The following is an 18,655-nucleotide window of genomic DNA, read 5'->3' on the forward strand; positions in this document are numbered from 1 at the left end:
AATCGCCATCTTCCAGAATTTGATTGAATAACTTGGTGAGGAAGGGAGCTATATCTGCTGCTATATGTTTGTATATTTCTGCCGGTAGTCCATCCGGGCCCGCCGCCTTTCCAGATTTACTATTTAGTATGACAGCTGATACCTCTTCAACCGTTATAGGGTGATCTAATAGGGCAGCTTGTTCTGTAGATAGTGCTGGTAATGTGATTGTATTCAGCCAATTTTCTACATCAATAGCAGTGATGTTATTGTCCTCTCGATAAATAGCCTGAAAAAAGTCTTTAAAAGCTGACCTTATTTCTGGGTCCGAAGATACTGTACCAGAACCAGTAGTTATAGAATCAATGTTATTTCGTGTCTGGTCTGTTCTAGACTTCCAGGCTAGCAATTTGCCCGCCCCTTCTCCAAATTCAAAGTTTGCTAGTTTACTGGCTTCCCACCTATGCAGGATACGTTGGTTTAGTTCAGATGCTAGTAGTGCTTTAAGCTTAATCAGTTCCTCCTGTTTAGCATGTATAACATGTTCTGGAAGATTGTTGAGATAATCTAATTCTGATTGGGCTATTGATATTTTGGCCTCTATCAATGCAACCGCCTGGGTATACTGCTTTTTACTGAATGAGGTTTTGTTCTTACTAACGCTTCTCAAAGAGCACTTAAAAGCATCCCATACTATACTGGAGCATGCAGAGCCAATATTACTTTTGAAAAATTCTTGCGTCTCCAACTTAACATACTCCAGATCTTCGGGAGTTGTAAGCAAGGATCTATCGATTGACCAAGACCTAGTCAGGGGTTGAGTCTGTAACTCGAGGTCTAGGAGTATCGCCGAGTGATCTGATAAGTGAGATGGTAAATACATTACATTCCTAATTGATTTATCCAAGCTTTTGTTTACCAAGATAAAATCGATCCTAGAACTATGACGGTACTTTGCATGTCATTAGCGATGTTTATCGCCGACATGCAAAATGGGCTCGGCCCAGGCTTTAAAGTGCCCTTGGTAATAGGGCTCTAGCTGTATCACCGCTTTCTCGGCACAATTCGCCGAGAAAGCGGCGATATTAGCCCTTGGTAATATGCCCCTCAGTCTTTCAACATGTATTTTCTTGCAACTGTTTCACCCTCGTAACTTCTCATTAGTGCAATATGTGGGAACCATGTAGAACCAAATTGAATGTATGAAATCCTTTGTTCAGAACCCCATAGAAATGCACTATTTGTGGATGTGGGAGAGAGAACCCTTTCTTACTAACCTTAAGAGGTGTATCTATGCCACATTGCCCTCCTATTTTATACTGTTTCCCAGATTTACCAACATTTAAACATCAGACAACTAGCTACGCTGCGTCAAATGGAGAGAGCAGGAATGTGCCAAATTTACTGAGATTTAGCACATTCCTGCTCTCTCTTTGCGCTGGCGCACAGAGCGCTGCCTACCGTCAACGCAGACATCCTTGCAGTATGGTGAAAGGGTGCCTGCATTACAGGCAGGATTGTTTTTGTACAGGAAGGGACACATTCCTGCCCATAAACAATCCTCAGAGGCATTTTCCTCTATGTGTGCTGCAGAATGCAATGCACAGAGAGAGAGGAAACAATGAGGAAAAATACATATATTTCTCCTTGTTACGCCACTGTGTGGATGGAATAGCATTTTGAAGCATTCCCAGGTTGACTACCTTTAGTAAGTCTGGTACTACATTAAAATCCATGAGTGGAGTGTGGGGCAGCCCACACTCCACTCGTTGAACGTCCTCCCAGTGCAGAGTAATGCAAGCCAGCTATTTGTGCTGCACTGCGTTACTCTGGATTTACTGAGCCACACAGAGACACTCAAGGTGACTTTGCGTGGCTTAGTAAATATCACGTCAGCGCTTACATTGCTTCGCATCGCCATGTGTCACACAATGGTAATGCAAGGGCTTAGTAAATGTGGGCCTCTGTTCTCTGCTGACTTGAACTTTACTGAGTTTTTTTTATTGATTCTGTAATCTAACTGAGATTTGCACTCCGATTTTTTGATTAATTGATTTTGTACTATCTTTGCTGGTTCCTGTATGACTTATTATCAGCCACGGCCCGTCGAGGGAGTTCCGGTGAGGCAGAAAGGCGGGGCGGGGGAGGGGCAGGGTGGGGGGTGCTAAAAACCGGAATATGGATATTTGAAGGTGAGTAAACAATTTAATAAATGAAACGAATTTTGTGGCGTGCCTTGCATTGCAAAATGCGATGTAGTGCGTGCTACGAAATTCGTATTATTAATTAAATTGTTTACTTACCTCCCAATTATCCATATTCCGGTTTTTAGCACCCCCCACCCTGTCCCTCCCCGCCCCGCCTTTCTGCCCCACCGGAACTCCCTCCACGGGCTGCAGCTGCGTTATAATCTCAAAATAAACCTTGAGGATTTAAACCATCCCTGCCTGCAATTCTTATTGGACCAAATGGGTTCTAAGCGTATGAATTGAAATTGTCAGTTAGAGTGCTTGAACGAGGGACAGGTCCAGTGAAGAGAACCAAAAGTTGATAAGGAATTAACACTGCTCTCGATCCATCATCAATCGTGCGAGACAACGAGGTGTAGGGCGACATCATTAGTTGTCAAGGCAATATATTTACCTCATTAACTTACCTTTACATTAAGTTAAATGCTTTATCTATCCCCTCAGAGTGTTCCTCAAAACAATTGGTTTGGGCTTTGTTTCTCCTAATCTCCAGAGCACTGAAAGCAATCCTGATTCTATGCCTGAACCCCAAAAAAACCAGGTGAGTGTCAAATGCTTCGAAATTCGCTCAAATGTTATGTCCATCTAGAAGAAAAAAACGAGAACGTAGGTTGTGCATTTGTTTTTCTGTTTGCATGAGGGGCAAGTGTGAGTTAGCGGATCGTCGCACACAGCCACTGTTCTACTTTGTGTCCACTAGATGGCAGCAAGGAATCGGTTAGATTGACACTCTCTCGCAGGGTCGATTTCAATGGCATTTTATAAGCTGTTTGTTAAAGAGACGGGTTCCATGTCTCAAGGACCATCAGGGCAGAAAGTCACACCACAGGAGGTTCAAAGATGTGTTCCAGACATACATGCATAAAAATTCTACTTGAGAATATGCTTGACGGTTAGCATTAGATGGCGCATGCAGTGTTTCGCTGTAGAAGTGTTTGTATCTTTATATATGGGCCTGGTGGTAGCAGGTGACTCGGAAATACCTCGATAACAACATAGTATACCATTGAAAGGATAAAAGTAACACAGAAAATATAAAGTACACCTGAAAGGAAGCAGATAATTTAAAACAATTAATTACATTTTCTGAAATATTTATGTTACTAGAGGAATTGCCCTGAGAAGGTGCCAATAATGCAGTTGTGCAAAATGTGCACAATAACGTGAAATTGAGGAAAAATGAATAAAAAATACGTATAATGATGCAAAATGCATAATTGGTATTTGACGCTATATTTTAGTGCAAAATGTGTACTCGCATCCATGTCGAACATTTGCAATAAGAAATAGTGCAGGAACACAAACATGGCAAACAACAGCAGCTGTCATTCTAGTTGTACTGTTCACATATGCTTGCGCTAAATTTTTGAAGCGAATGGTGTGACACTACATTTTGCGTAACAAGTTTTTTTAAATTATTTTTTTATTACTTTTTCTAATGCAGGAAAAATTAGTTCATACAATTCATCCTTACACCAAGTACATTCAGACAAAAACAAAAATTCTTGAGAGCATATCTCATTATATAGATAACTAGCAGCCCGTCCCGACGTTGTCCGGGTATGAAATAGAATGTGTGTATTTGGCAAGGGCAATTTATTTTAAAATCTCGCGGTAGACAACATTTTTTGTTTCATTAGAATAGGGACGGTGAAGGCCCAGCTGCAGCCCTGGTTGATGTTAGCAGGCGCGTGTAATTGGTGTAGTGATCCGCCGCCTGAGCCCGGCTACAGCCCTGGTTGATGTTAGCAGGCGCGTGTAATGTCGTTGAATGAGAGAGTTATCAGCCGCGGGTAAATCCGTTTAACGAGAGAGTTGAGTGACAGCGAGTAGGAGAGGCTGCAGTAATTGTCCCCGCAGACACTCTCATTTGCGTGTTCCCCTGCTTGAGGCCCAGATGCAGGCCTGTTTGATGTTAGCAGGCACGTGTTCCCCCGCTTGAGGCCCAGCTGCAGCCCTGGTTGATGTTATCAGGCGCGTTTAATTAGTGTACCGAACCGCCGCCTGAGCCCGGCTAGAGCCCTGGTTGACGGTAGCAGGCGCGTGTAATTTCGTTGAATGAGCGAGTTCAGTAAAAGCGCGCAGGAGAGGCTGCAGTAACGTTACTTACCAGGCCTCCAGGTGAACGCGTCTGTCACGCCCCCAGCACACAGCCACAGCAGACGATCTTCTGATTAATGTACGACCCACATGGCATGAAGGGCGGAACGTAGCACACGCCCCCAGCGTTTCTCACGCCCCCAGCGTGCCCCTTGATGCGGCGCGATTGCGTTCACATGGCATGAAGGCTGGACACACGCCCCCAGCGTTTCTCATGTCCCGAGCGTGTCACGCCCCCAGCGTGCCCCTTGATGCTGCGCAGCAACGTAATTGCCGCTTCTATGTACGACTCACATGGCATGAAGGGCGGACACACGCCCCCAGCGTTTGTCACGCCCCCAGCACACGCCCACAGCCCACGATGTAATGGCCGTACCACACGCCCCCAGCGTTAGTCACGCCCCCAGCCCACGCCCACAGCAAACGCAGACATGCCCACAAGGGATTACTTTGCTGGCACGGTTATTTTACCTTTTAAATGTATAGAGGAGTTGGCCTAACGGCTAAGGTGTTCAACCTCAGACCTGGGGATCTGGGTTCGAGTCTTGGTAACGACGCCAAACATCCTGTGATTCTGAGCAAATCACTTAATCTCCCCGTGCCTAACAAAAAGGAATGTGCGTCCTCATGTAACGTAACTGGTGCTATGTAAAGCGCTCTGATACCTGATTCAGTTCGGGTCAAGTTCGCGCTATATAAAACTGCAAATAAATAAATAAATACATATGGTGGCCGTCAGCATAGCCTATGTCCTTCTGCTGCATTTGCCCTTTCCAACGCTGTATTGGGTGTTGTGATTGGTGCTGTGGTTACTGAGATTACCCGCCTCAATTGTTTGGGCTCTCTCTTTGTAATATCAGTATGGATAAACAAGTGAATAAATATTCTTATATAACCTTTTCAAATCGAGCAAATATAGAAGGAAATATAACTAATCACTTTTCTCGTGCAGCAGCTTTTAAGAGGATCAAAATTCTAATATAGAGCAAGTGCCTCATACAGTTAAATACAGTTTCTTAAGAGCATGTTTCATTATGTAGATAATAAATAAGCAGATAAATATTCATATGTATCAGTCCAACCCAGACCGAGCAAATAGAGAGCAGAATGAAACTTAATCACTCTTCTGGTTCAGCAACTATGCAGAGGATCCCAATCCTGATAAAGTGCAAGTGCCTCGTATGGTTAAATACAGTGGCATTATTCTAGAAGGGCCCATTTTGCCCTGTGTTGGACTTGGCCCTTGTTGCAGGATGATCCCGGAAATTTTTGCATTCCTCCTGTATTTTGTCTGACCTGTTTTTGTTTTGTTTTATGACTCTGGGCACTTTACCACTGCTGATCTGTGCTAAAGTGCATATGCTCTCCCTATCGTAAATTGATGTATGGATTAATGATTCCATCATTGGTTGGTTTGATTTACTTGTCAGACCCTAGTACAGTGCACTGGGTGTGTCCAGGGCATGTAAACCAAATGCTGCTGGTGGGTTTGCAGCACTGGTTGTGCCACCCACAGAAGCAGCCTGTAAAGTGTGTCTCAGGTCTGCCATTGCAGAGCCCATGTGCAGTCTGTGCTGCCATGTTGACTGGGCAACTGCACCCACTTGCCAGTCCCTAAAACCTTCCCTTTTCTGCATATTTGTCACCGCTATGGTATGCCCTTCATTAGGTGTGTATATGGAACCGACAACAAAAGGAACCCCTCCCAATGAGAACTGTTATGTAAGCAATCGGCCCTTAATCTCTGCCACTTTCTGCAAGACCCTGGTAGTGAAGGATCGGGAGACCAATATAGCTACCCCAGCTGATTTGGAGGTGTTAGAGGAGAACATCTGTGTAGGGAAGGCCCGGGATTTCAATCTATGGTGGTCTTTGGCAAGAAGGTGAGTCTCTTGTAGGAGGCATATGTCGGCCTTCGAGTGTTCTAAGTAGTGAAGGACAGCTCTTCATTTGATGGGGTTATTCAAACCCTGCACATTTAGAGTGAGGACCTTAAGAGAGTCGTGTGTCATCAGAAATCCAGGGGTAATACAAATTGCGATGTCGGCTGCTGACTATATTAAACAAAAGAGGGTGACAAAGCAAGTCATCAAGTCTAGTGTCAGGTATCCCCCAGGGAGCAACAGAAAGAGGTGGACGAGGGAGCCCATACCCAAAAGAAACCCCCAAACCCCCCTTCAAAACAAGTGTTCCAGACAAAAAAACCATGGCATAAACAGATAGGAAAGTCAAGATCCAAAAAAGATGTACATCTTCCTGGAATAACCAGGAGATCGTCAGGGTGGAGGCCGTAGTGTGACCAAGAGGGGGGTCTCGGCCCCCCCGCCGCCCACCGGGAATCAGAGAACCAACTCCAGATAGATACAGGTTTCCAACTGCTCACTCGGCACTGGGGCTTGTCCCGGCTAGGGCGTCTGCTGCGGAGGCCAATGCATCTCGCTGGCTTCTTTCTATGTCTGTTTTGTTCGGCTTCCGGACACGTCGGTGTCAACCTTGTCACTGCCATCCCGATGGGGCGGTCTCAGGCCCTGAGCCAGTGCTTTGGTGGTCTTCCTCCTCACTTGGTGTCGCCAGGCCTAGTAGACGGCAGGAGTCAATAAGGGAGCGTAGCTGATGGAGCTTGCCATTGAATCTAAAGAGGAGGGGGAATGGATGGCCCCATGAATACGGGATGCACTGCTGCCTGAGATGTTCAGTCACAGGGCGGAATTGTCGGCGGCGTTGCAAAGTGATCAGGGCCAGGTCTTGGTAAAGTACCGGAGGGTGCCCTTGGTAGGAGATGGGGTGAAGGCTTCTCGCTTTTGTGAGGATAGCCTCTTTGGTTTCGAAATCTTGGACGCACACAAGGATATCTGCTGGAGGGGCGTTAGGTGCCCGAGGTGGGCCAACTCTGTGGGCCCTGTCCAAGATGATCTCAGCGCCATCAGAAGCCCCTAAGAAGTGGCGGAACAAGCCCGATGTGAATGCAAAGAGATCTTTAGTGCCGTCCGATGTTTCCACCCCGGATCTGAATGTTATGCCTGCATGACCTGTTTTCCAAGTCCTCCTGGTGAGTTTGGATATCTAGGTTCTGATCTTGTAAGTGAAGTATCTACTGTTGGAGCATATTCACTTCAGTCGCTGTTGTGTCACTCTTGTCCTCCAACGTTGCCACGCGTTCCCTCACCTCGTCAACATCTCTGCGGATCTCCTTTATCTCGGCTGTGAGGTCTGTCTTCACCATTTGCAGGTCGGCTCTGAGAGTGTGGAAGAGTGACTCAAGAACGCTTTACTGATAGGCTCATCCCTGGTGCCGGGAGATTGCTGCAGAGTCACCATTTTGGGGGTCGCGACGGCGAGGTTGAGAATAGAGTGTGTGCGTCCGAAGATGTCTTTCAAAGGTTTCAGTTTTCTCGTCCTGGATGAGGACTTAGTCGTAAGGTCCCCAACAGATGATCAGCACTAGGAGGTGTGTGTCAGCCATGCCACCTCATATTGAAGGACACTGAAATATTGACTCTAGTAGTGCAGAGCTGTTCTCAAGCAGCCTACACGTCTCCACCTCAAGCTAATCACGGAGGGGTCTCTGCTCGCATCAAGGCAGGGGCCCTTCTGCGTGTCCTGGCCCCAGAAATGTATGTGAACTTGGCGTAGACACGTCTCGCGGTCCGTGTAAGGTCTTTAGAGTGAACAGTTTGTAGTCTGAGCTACATTTGATCTCCTTCTGCAGCCGGGTAAGTCAGGGTGCGATGTCTAGTTGGGGTGTAGATGAGACGGTCCTGCTCTCAATCATGAGACCACTCGTCAGGGCTACAGCAAGTAAAGGATCGTTGTGCATCAAAGGGGGGGATCAAGCTTTAACATTCCTTCTGTCCCACAGGCTCGCCCGCTGTCCCTGATCTCAATCCCCGCAGTCCGGTCTGAGGAGATACAGGCCCAACCGCCCCCCCCAGAGAGGTGACTATTTGCCTCCGCAGCCTCGTTCAGCAGTTCCGCGGGGTGCGCTCTCGGCCCCCCCCCGCAGGTGTCAGGGTCCACCACCAGCCGCGGCCGGTAGTGGGAGTACCGGCCGGGCGGTGATGTGGGGAGGGGGAGGGGCAGGGTGGGGGGTAGTAATGTATGGATTACGGACTTTAAAAGGTAAGTAAACATAAAAATAAATAAAACGAATTTTGTTGCACACACTGCATCATCAAATGCGATGCAGTGTGTGCAACGAAATTCGTTTTATTTATTTTAATTTTTTCTTACGTTTTAAAATCCGTAATCCAAACATTACTACTCCCCACCCTGCCCCTCCCCCTCTCCACGTCACCGCCCGGCCGGTACTCCCACTACTGGCCACGGCTGTCCACCACCGAGCCCCCGGCCTCCACTCCCGGCCTCGCTACACGGAGCAACGTGGCCCCGCACCCCCCGGGCCCAGTCGGCCACAGCGCTAGGCTGCCACCACCCAAATCGAGGCCGGGGACCCGTCAATGGCGTTTCTCTATGTGCAGCATTGGCCTCCTGATGAGATGGTAAACTCATAATGCGTCCACGTTGCAGTGTCTCGTCCCCTGCACCCGCTCACCTCACTCACGGTCCAGATCGGGGGGGACGCAGGCCTCACTGTCCCCGCAGGCAAACACCCGATCACAGCGCGGGCAAGGGGAGGCCCTCACAGCCCCGCAAGACAGTCCTTGGGGGGCAAAGATGAGGGCAAGTCATCTGGTCTCGGGCCCCCGCTGCAAGGTTCTCCGTGCGTTCGCCCGTCTCTGGGTCCGCACTGGCAGCGCTGCCGGCCGACTCCTCCAGAATTGAGGCCGGGGGCTCAACTGCGTCACTCGCTGCGTGAGGCGGCAATGTCCCAAGGCAGGTCAGGCGCAGTCGGCATGGGAGACGGATAGGTCCCACCTAAATCCCAGCAAGACACGGCCGATGGAATGCTGGCTGATCAAGGGCGCTCGGTGGGTTCCAGGTGCCGTGCATCTGGCAGTGACCGCGCCACCCCCGAATGTAGGCCCACACGGCCTCCGAAGCTGAAAGTACAGTTTCTTAGGTGAAGTGGTGGGCGACCCGCTTGTTTTCCAGGTCACCGGGCAGAGGCCGTTGGAAGGGTAGCTGGCCCCGAAGGTCCTCGTCAAGGGCCGCCGCCTTGTTAAAGCCTCTGCGGAGCATCAGCAGATGTAGGCCGGACCACCTCTCCCTCCACTCGTGTCAAGCCGCTGGCAGAAGATGACCGCAGCCGACTGCTTTGACAGTTGAGGGCAGAGAATCACCGGAGTAGCCTTCCACCGGTGTTATCAGCTTTCCCTAGGTCTCTCAGACGTTCGTAGATGCTAATTTCGTCAGACGGCGGGCAGGAGCTTCAGAGAACACGTCCTACCTTGCCGCCCTTTTGGCCACGCTGACTTTTATTTATTTTTGTCAAATCTATTTCATTAGCATTTTTTATATGAACCGAGGTACAGTGCAAAATTCAATCAGCGTAACAAGACAGTCCAGGCGCGCCAATGCAGCATTAATATATCTCGGATCAGTGTGTTATACCATCAGGTAGCCACGCCACAGCAGCACATACGAGGGGTACGTGCGCTGCAGCCCAGCCCGTGCATGCAGAATTGAGTCCCAGAGTCACTTGGAGCGTTGTAGGGCTGCCGCCAGTCCAAGCATGCACAATGACACGGTCACAGGGTGAATCCCACTACTATGTAGGTGCGCATAGAGATGACATTAATCTAACAGTTAACGCAAACATTTAAACAATAGCGGCAAAAACATGTACAGAAGCGCCTGTTAATCCTGCCCCGCCCCCCGCGCCCTCCTCCAAGTGCATCATTGTGTGTGAGCATGCATGCATCTCGGTCCTGCGCGCCGAAAGGCAGGGAGGCCTAGTGTGCCATCACGCCCTGCCAACAAAGTGGCCCGCGGTATGCCCACCACCCAAGATAGCTATTTAGGTCATGCCATCAACGAGAGCCTCCGACGCCCCCGGCAGACGTAGGGCACTAAGCATGTGTTCCCACCGCTCCGCCATGGGTTCCTTTCGGAGCCCAGTCTTCTCCTCCCTCCGTATGGCCATCCATTCCGCCTGTGCCCACGCCCTAAAAGACAATACCCATGCCTGCGCAGGCGGTTCGCGCGTCTTCTATCGTCTCGTCAGCAGTCTCTTGGCCACTATCAGTCCCAGATTTAGGAAACGGGACGATGCCTTATCCTGGGGCCTCCTCTTGAATTGATACAGAAGGTACTCAGGCCAGTTGAAGGATATTTTACGGCCCGTGCACGCCCCAAGCACCCCACATACCACATGCCAGTAAGCGCCCAGCTCAGGGCAGCTCCACAAGAGGTGAACTAGTCCTGCATCTAACTCTTCGCACCTAGGGCAAGACGCGTCGGAGCGGCGAAAGTACCTATTAATTAGCTCAGGCGTGAGATAGGCCCTATGTACAATAAAAAGTTGTATCTGGCGAAGGCGCATGTTTTGGGGGATGCGCACCGGACTCTTAAGGAGCCTTTCCCACTCTTTATCAGTTAGCACTCTGTCAAAGTCTCGTTCCCACTTGCCTCTGAGCGGGGCTAGACTGATCTCTGTGTGCGCCCGCAACGATGCAGCGAACCAACGGACCAAGTGCCTACCCCTCCCCATAACATGCAGGTACTGCATAGTTAGGTGCTGCATAGGTTCCGTCGCCATGTCGCCCCAGCGAGCCGCCATCTATGCTACTAGCGAGCGGTGCAACAGGAACCCCCCAGGAGGCAGTCCATCTTCAGATACCAGTGTTTCATATTCTACCAGCTCTCCATCCCTATATAAATCTCCCAGTGTCCGGATATCCGCCTCACCCCACTGTTCCAGCAGAGGGTGAGCGTGCGCCCCACCGCTCCCAGGGGAGCCCTCCAGGGATATAGCAGGCGCGTAAGGAAGCACCTTTCGGGTGAGGGATAGAGCTCTACGAAAGCATTTGTATGCTACCGCCAGCAGCGGCGGAGCGGGCTTCTCAGGTGGCGCCAGTGGGTGAAAGAGATATTTAACAACAAGGGGTGGTGATGGACAGAGTTTCTGAATTAAGCAGAATACTCTCACCCAGTCAAGAGATCAGGGCTAGATCCAACACTGTTTTTTAGCTCACTGCACCATCCCAGTTCAGAACCTGGCTATTTGCAAATTAGTCAGTTCCTGTCCCAGTGCATGATGGGAACAGGGCAAACCAAACTACCAAGCCAATTCTTACACTGGGAAGGAAACAAGCTTCCGGGGACCGGTTTCTGGCATTTCAGCCGTCGTCGGCCCGGCTTGCTTGAATCCTGATGGTGCAATGAGCAAGGGACTCACATCTGAGTATACCCTTCCACGCTTAGGGTGGACAAAATATTTAACAACAAGGGGTGGTGATGGACAGAGTTTCTGAATTAAGCAGAATACTCTCACCCAGTCAAGAGATCAGGGCTAGATCCAACACCGTTTTTTAGCTCACTGCACCATCCCAGTTCAGAACCTGGCTATATGCAAATTAGTCTGTTCCTGTCCCAGTGCATGATGGGAACAGGGCAAACCAAACTACCAAGCCAATTCTTACACTGGGAAGGAAACAAGCTTCCGGGGACCGGTTTCTGGCATTTCAGCCGTCGTCGGCCCGGCTTGCTTGAATCCTGATGGTGCAATGAGCAAGGGACTCACATCTGAGTATACCCTTCCACGCTTAGGGTGGACAAAATATTTAACAACAAGGGGTGGTGATGGACAGAGTTTCTGAATTAAGCAGAATACTCTCACCCAGTCAAGAGATCAGGGCTAGATCCAACACCGTTTTTTAGCTCACTGCACCATCCCAGTTCAGAACCTGGCTATATGCAAATTAGTCTGTTCCTGTCCCAGTGCATGATGGGAACAGGGCAAACCAAACTACCAAGCCAATTCTTACACTGGGAAGGAAACAATCTTCCGGGGACCGGTTTCTGGCATTTCAGGCGTCGTCGGCCCGGCTTGCTTGAATCCTGATGGTGCAATGAGCAAGGGACTCACATCTGAGTATACCCTTCCACGCTTAGGGTGGACAAAATATTTAACAACAAGGGGTGGTGATGGACAGAGTTTCTGAATTAAGCAGAATACTCTCACCCAGTCAAGAGATCAGGGCTAGATCCAACACCGTTTTTTAGCTCACTGCACCATCCCAGTTCAGAACCTGGCTATATGCAAATTAGTCTGTTCCTGTCCCAGTGCATGATGGGAACAGGGCAAACCAAACTACCAAGCCAATTCTTACACTGGGAAGGAAACAAGCTTCCGGGGACCGGTTTCTGGCATTTCAGCCGTCGTCAGCCCGGCTTGCTTGAATCCTGATGGCGCAATGAGCAAGGGACTCACATCTGAGTATACCCTTCCACGCTTAGGGTGGACAAAATATTTAACAACAAGGGGTGGTGATGGACAGAGTTTCTGAATTTGGCAGAATACTCTCACCCAGTCAAGAGATCAGGGCTAGATCCAACACCGTTTTTTAGCTCACTGCACCATCCCAGTTCAGAACCTGGCTATATGCAAATTAGTCTGTTCCTGTCCAAGTGCATGATGGGAACAGGGCAAACCAAACTACCAAGCCAATTCTTACACTGGGAAGGAAACAAGCTTCCGGGGACCGGTTTCTGGCATTTCAGCCGTCGTCGGCCCGGCTTGCTTGAATCCTGATGGTGCAATTAGCAAGGGACTCACATCTGAGTATACCCTTCCACGCTTAGGGTGGACAAAATATTTAACAACAAGGGGTGGTGATGGACAGAGTTTCTGAATTAAGCAGAATACTCTCACCCAGTCAAGAGATCAGGGCTAGATCCAACACCGTTTTTTAGCTCACTGCACCATCCCAGTTCAGAACCTGGCTATATGCAAATTAGTCTGTTCCTGTCCCAGTGCATGATGGGAACAGGGCAAACCAAACTACCAAGCCAATTCTTACACTGGGAAGGAAACAAGCTTCCGGGGACCGGTTTCTGGCATTTCAGCCGTCGTCGGCCCGGCTTGCTTGAATCCTGATGGTGCAATGAGCAAGGGACTCACATCTGAGTATACCCTTCCACGCTTAGGGTGGACAAAATATTTAACAACAAGGGGTGGTGATGGACAGAGTTTCTGAATTAGGCAGAATACTCTCACCCAGTCAAGAGATCAGGGCTAGATCCAACACCGTTTTTTAGCTCACTGCACCATCCCAGTTCAGAACCTGGCTATATGCAAATTAGTCTGTTCCTGTCCCAGTGCATGATGGGAACAGGGCAAACCAAACTACCAAGCCAATTCTTACACTGGGAAGGAAACAATCTTCCGGGGACCGGTTTCTGGCATTTCAGGCGTCGTCGGCCCGGCTTGCTTGAATCCTGATGGTGCAATGAGCAAGGGACTCACATCTGAGTATACCCTTCCACGCTTAGGGTGGACAAAATATTTAACAACAAGGGGTGGTGATGGACAGAGTTTCTGAATTAAGCAGAATACTCTCACCCAGTCAAGAGATCAGGGCTAGATCCAACACCGTTTTTTAGCTCACTGCACCATCCCAGTTCAGAACCTGGCTATATGCAAATTAGTCTGTTCCTGTCCCAGTGCATGATGGGAACAGGGCAAACCAAACTACCAAGCCAATTCTTACACTGGGAAGGAAACAAGCTTCCGGGGACCGGTTTCTGGCATTTCAGCCGTCGTCAGCCCGGCTTGCTTGAATCCTGATGGCGCAATGAGCAAGGGACTCACATCTGAGTATACCCTTCCACGCTTAGGGTGGACAAAATATTTAACAACAAGGGGTGGTGATGGACAGAGTTTCTGAATTTGGCAGAATACTCTCACCCAGTCAAGAGATCAGGGCTAGATCCAACACCGTTTTTTAGCTCACTGCACCATCCCAGTTCAGAACCTGGCTATATGCAAATTAGTCTGTTCCTGTCCAAGTGCATGATGGGAACAGGGCAAACCAAACTACCAAGCCAATTCTTACACTGGGAAGGAAACAAGCTTCCGGGGACCGGTTTCTGGCATTTCAGCCGTCGTCGGCCCGGCTTGCTTGAATCCTGATGGTGCAATTAGCAAGGGACTCACATCTGAGTATACCCTTCCACGCTTAGGGTGGACAAAATATTTAACAACAAGGGGTGGTGATGGACAGAGTTTCTGAATTAAGCAGAATACTCTCACCCAGTCAAGAGATCAGGGCTAGATCCAACACCGTTTTTTAGCTCACTGCACCATCCCAGTTCAGAACCTGGCTATATGCAAATTAGTCTGTTCCTGTCCCAGTGCATGATGGGAACAGGGCAAACCAAACTACCAAGCCAATTCTTACACTGGGAAGGAAACAATCTTCCGGGGACCGGTTTCTGGCATTTCAGCCGTCGTCGGCCCGGCTTGCTTGAATCCTGATGGTGCAATGAGCAAGGGACTCACATCTGAGTATACCCTTCCACGCTTAGGGTGGACAAAATATTTAACAACAAGGGGTGGTGATGGACAGAGTTTCTGAATTAAGCAGAATACTCTCACCCAGTCAAGAGATCAGGGCTAGATCCAACACCATTTTTTAGCTCACTGCACCATCCCATTTCAGAGCCTGGCTATATGCAAATTAGTCTGTTCCTGTCCCAGTGCATGATGGGAACAGGGCAAACCAAACTACCAAGCCAATTCTTACACTGGGAAGGAAACAAGCTTCCGGAGACCGGTTTCTGGCATTTCAGCCGTCGTCGGCCCGGCTTGCTTGAATCCTGATGGTGCAATGAGCAAGGGACTCACATCTGAGTATACCCTTCCACGCTTAGGGTGGACAAAATATTTAACAACAAGGGGTGGTGATGGACAGAGTTTCTGAATTAAGCAGAATACTCTCACCCAGTCAAGAGATCAGGGCTAGATCCAACACCGTTTTTTAGCTCACTGCACCATCCCAGTTCAGAACCTGGCTATATGCAAATTAGTCTGTTCCTGTCCCAGTGCATGATGGGAACAGGGCAAACCAAACTACCAAGCCAATTCTTACACTGGGAAGGAAACAAGCTTCCGGGGACCGGTTTCTGGCATTTCAGCCGTCGTCGGCCCGGCTTGCTTGAATTCTGATGGTGCAATGAGCAAGGGACTCACATCTGAGTATACCCTTCCACGCTTAGGGTGGACAAAATATTTAACAACAAGGGGTGGTGATGGACAGAGTTTCTGAATTAAGCAGAATACTCTCACCCAGTCAAGAGATCAGGGCTAGATCCAACACCGTTTTTTAGCTCACTGCACCATCCCAGTTCAGAACCTGGATATATGCAAATTAGTCTGTTCCTGTCCCAGTGCATGATGGGAACAGGGCAAACCAAACTACCAAGCCAATTCTTACACTGGGAAGGAAACAAGCTTCCGGGGACCGGTTTCTGGCATTTTAGCCGTCGTCGGCCCGGCTTGCTTGAATCCTGATGGTGCAATGAGCAAGGGACTCACATCTGAGTATACCCTTCCACGCTTAGGGTGGACAAAATATTTAACAACAAGGGGTGGTGATGGACAGAGTTTCTGAATTATGCAGAATACTCTCACCCAGTCAAGAGATCAGGGCTAGATCCAACACCGTTTTTTAGCTCACTGCACCATCCCAGTTCAGAACCTGGCTATATGCAAATTAGTCTGTTCCTGTCCCAGTGCATGATGGGAACAGGGCAAACCAAACTACCAAGCCAATTCTTACACTGGGAAGGAAACAAGCTTCCGGGGACCGGTTTCTGGCATTTCAGCCGTCGTCGGCCCGGCTTGCTTGAATCCTGATGGTGCAATGAGCAAGGGACTCACATCTGAGTATACCCTTCCACGCTTAGGGTGGACAAAATATTTAACAACAAGGGGTGGTGATGGACAGAGTTTCTGAATTAAGCAGAATACTCTCACCCAGTCAAGAGATCAGGGCTAGATCCAACACCGTTTTTTAGCTCACTGCACCATCCCAGTTCAGAACCTGGCTATATGCAAATTAGTCTGTTCCTGTCCCAGTGCATGATGGGAACAGGGCAAACCAAACTACCAAGCCAATTCTTACATTGGGAAGGAAACAAGCTTCCGGGGACCGGTTTCTGGCATTTCAGCCGTCGTCGGCCCGGCTTGCTTGAATCCTGATGGTGCAATGAGCAAGGGACTCACATCTGAGTATACCCTTCCACGCTTAGGGTGGACAAAATATTTAACAACAAGGGGTGGTGATGGACAGAGTTTCTGAATTAAGCAGAATACTCTCACCCAGTCAAGAGATCAGGGCTAGATCCAACACCGTTTTTTAGCTCACTGCACCATCCCATTTCAGAGCCTGGCTATATGCAAATTAGTCTGTTCCTGTCCCAGTGCATGATGGGAACAGGGCAAACCAAACTACCAAGCCAATTCTTACACTGGGAAGGAAACAAGCTTCCGGGGACCGGTTTCTGGCATTTCAGCCGTCGTCGGCCCGGCTTGCTTGAATCCTGATGGTGCAATGAGCAAGGGACTCACATCTGAGTATACCCTTCCACGCTTAGGGTGGACAAAATATTTAACAACAAGGGGTGGTGATGGACAGAGTTTCTGAATTAAGCAGAATACTCTCACCCAGTCAAGAGATCAGGGCTAGATCCAACACCGTTTTTTAGCTCACTGCACCATCCCAGTTCAGAACCTGGCTATATGCAAATTAGTCTGTTCCTGTCCCAGTGCATGATGGGAACAGGGCAAACCAAACTACCAAGCCAATTCTTACACTGGGAAGGAAACAAGCTTCCGGGGACCGGTTTCTGGCATTTCAGCCGTCGTCGGCCCGGCTTGCTTGAATTCTGATGGTGCAATGAGCAAGGGACTCACATCTGAGTATACCCTTCCACGCTTAGGGTGGACAAAATATTTAACAACAAGGGGTGGTGTTGGACAGAGTTTCTGAATTAAGCAGAATACTCTCACCCAGTCAAGAGATCAGGGCTAGATCCAACACCGTTTTTTAGCTCACTGCACCATCCCAGTTCAGAACCTGGATATATGCAAATTAGTCTGTTCCTGTCCCAGTGCATGATGGGAACAGGGCAAACCAAACTACCAAGCCAATTCTTACACTGGGAAGGAAACAAGCTTCCGGGGACCGGTTTCTGGCATTTTAGCCGTCGTCGGCCCGGCTTGCTTGAATCCTGATGGTGCAATGAGCAAGGGACTCACATCTGAGTATACCCTTCCACGCTTAGGGTGGACAAAATATTTAACAACAAGGGGTGGTGATGGACAGAGTTTCTGAATTATGCAGAATACTCTCACCCAGTCAAGAGATCAGGGCTAGATCCAACACCGTTTTTTAGCTCACTGCACCATCCCAGTTCAGAACCTGGCTATATGCAAATTAGTCTGTTCCTGTCCCAGTGCATGATGGGAACAGGGCAAACCAAACTACCAAGCCAATTCTTACACTGGGAAGGAAACAAGCTTCCGGGGACCGGTTTCTGGCATTTCAGCCGTCGTCGGCCCGGCTTGCTTGAATCCTGATGGTGCAATGAGCAAGGGACTCACATCTGAGTATACCCTTCCACGCTTAGGGTGGACAAAATATTTAACAACAAGGGGTGGTGATGGACAGAGTTTCTGAATTAAGCAGAATACTCTCACCCAGTCAAGAGATCAGGGCTAGATCCAACACCGTTTTTTAGCTCACTGCACCATCCCAGTTCAAAACCTGGCTATATGCAAATTAGTCTGTTCCTGTCCCAGTGCATGATGGGAACAGGGCAAACCAAACTACCAAGCCAATTCTTACATTGGGAAGGAAACAAGCTTCCGGGGACCGGTTTCTGGCATTTCAGCCGTCGTCGGCCCGGCTTGCTTGAATCCTGATGGTGCAATGAGCAAGGGACTCACATCTGAGTATACCCTTCCACGCTTAGGGTGGACAAAATATTTAACAACAAGGGGTGGTGATGGACAGAGTTTCTGAATTAAGCAGAATACTCTCACCCAGTCAAGAGATCAGGGCTAGATCCAACACCGTTTTTTAGCTCACTGCACCATCCCATTTCAGAGCCTGGCTATATGCAAATTAGTCTGTTCCTGTCCCAGTGCATGATGGGAACAGGGCAAACCAAACTACCAAGCCAATTCTTACACTGGGAAGGAAACAAGCTTCCGGGGACCGGTTTCTGGCATTTCAGCCGTCGTCGGCCCGGCTTGCTTGAATCCTGATGGTGCAATGAGCAAGGGACTCACATCTGAGTATACCCTTCCACGCTTAGGGTGGACAAAATATTTAACAACAAGGGGTGGTGATGGACAGAGTTTCTGAATTAAGCAGAATACTCTCACCCAGTCAAGAGATCAGGGCTAGATCCAACACCGT

Source organism: Lissotriton helveticus, chromosome 11, assembly GCF_964261635.1.
Source record: "Lissotriton helveticus chromosome 11, aLisHel1.1, whole genome shotgun sequence".
NCBI lineage: Eukaryota > Metazoa > Chordata > Amphibia > Caudata > Salamandridae > Lissotriton > Lissotriton helveticus.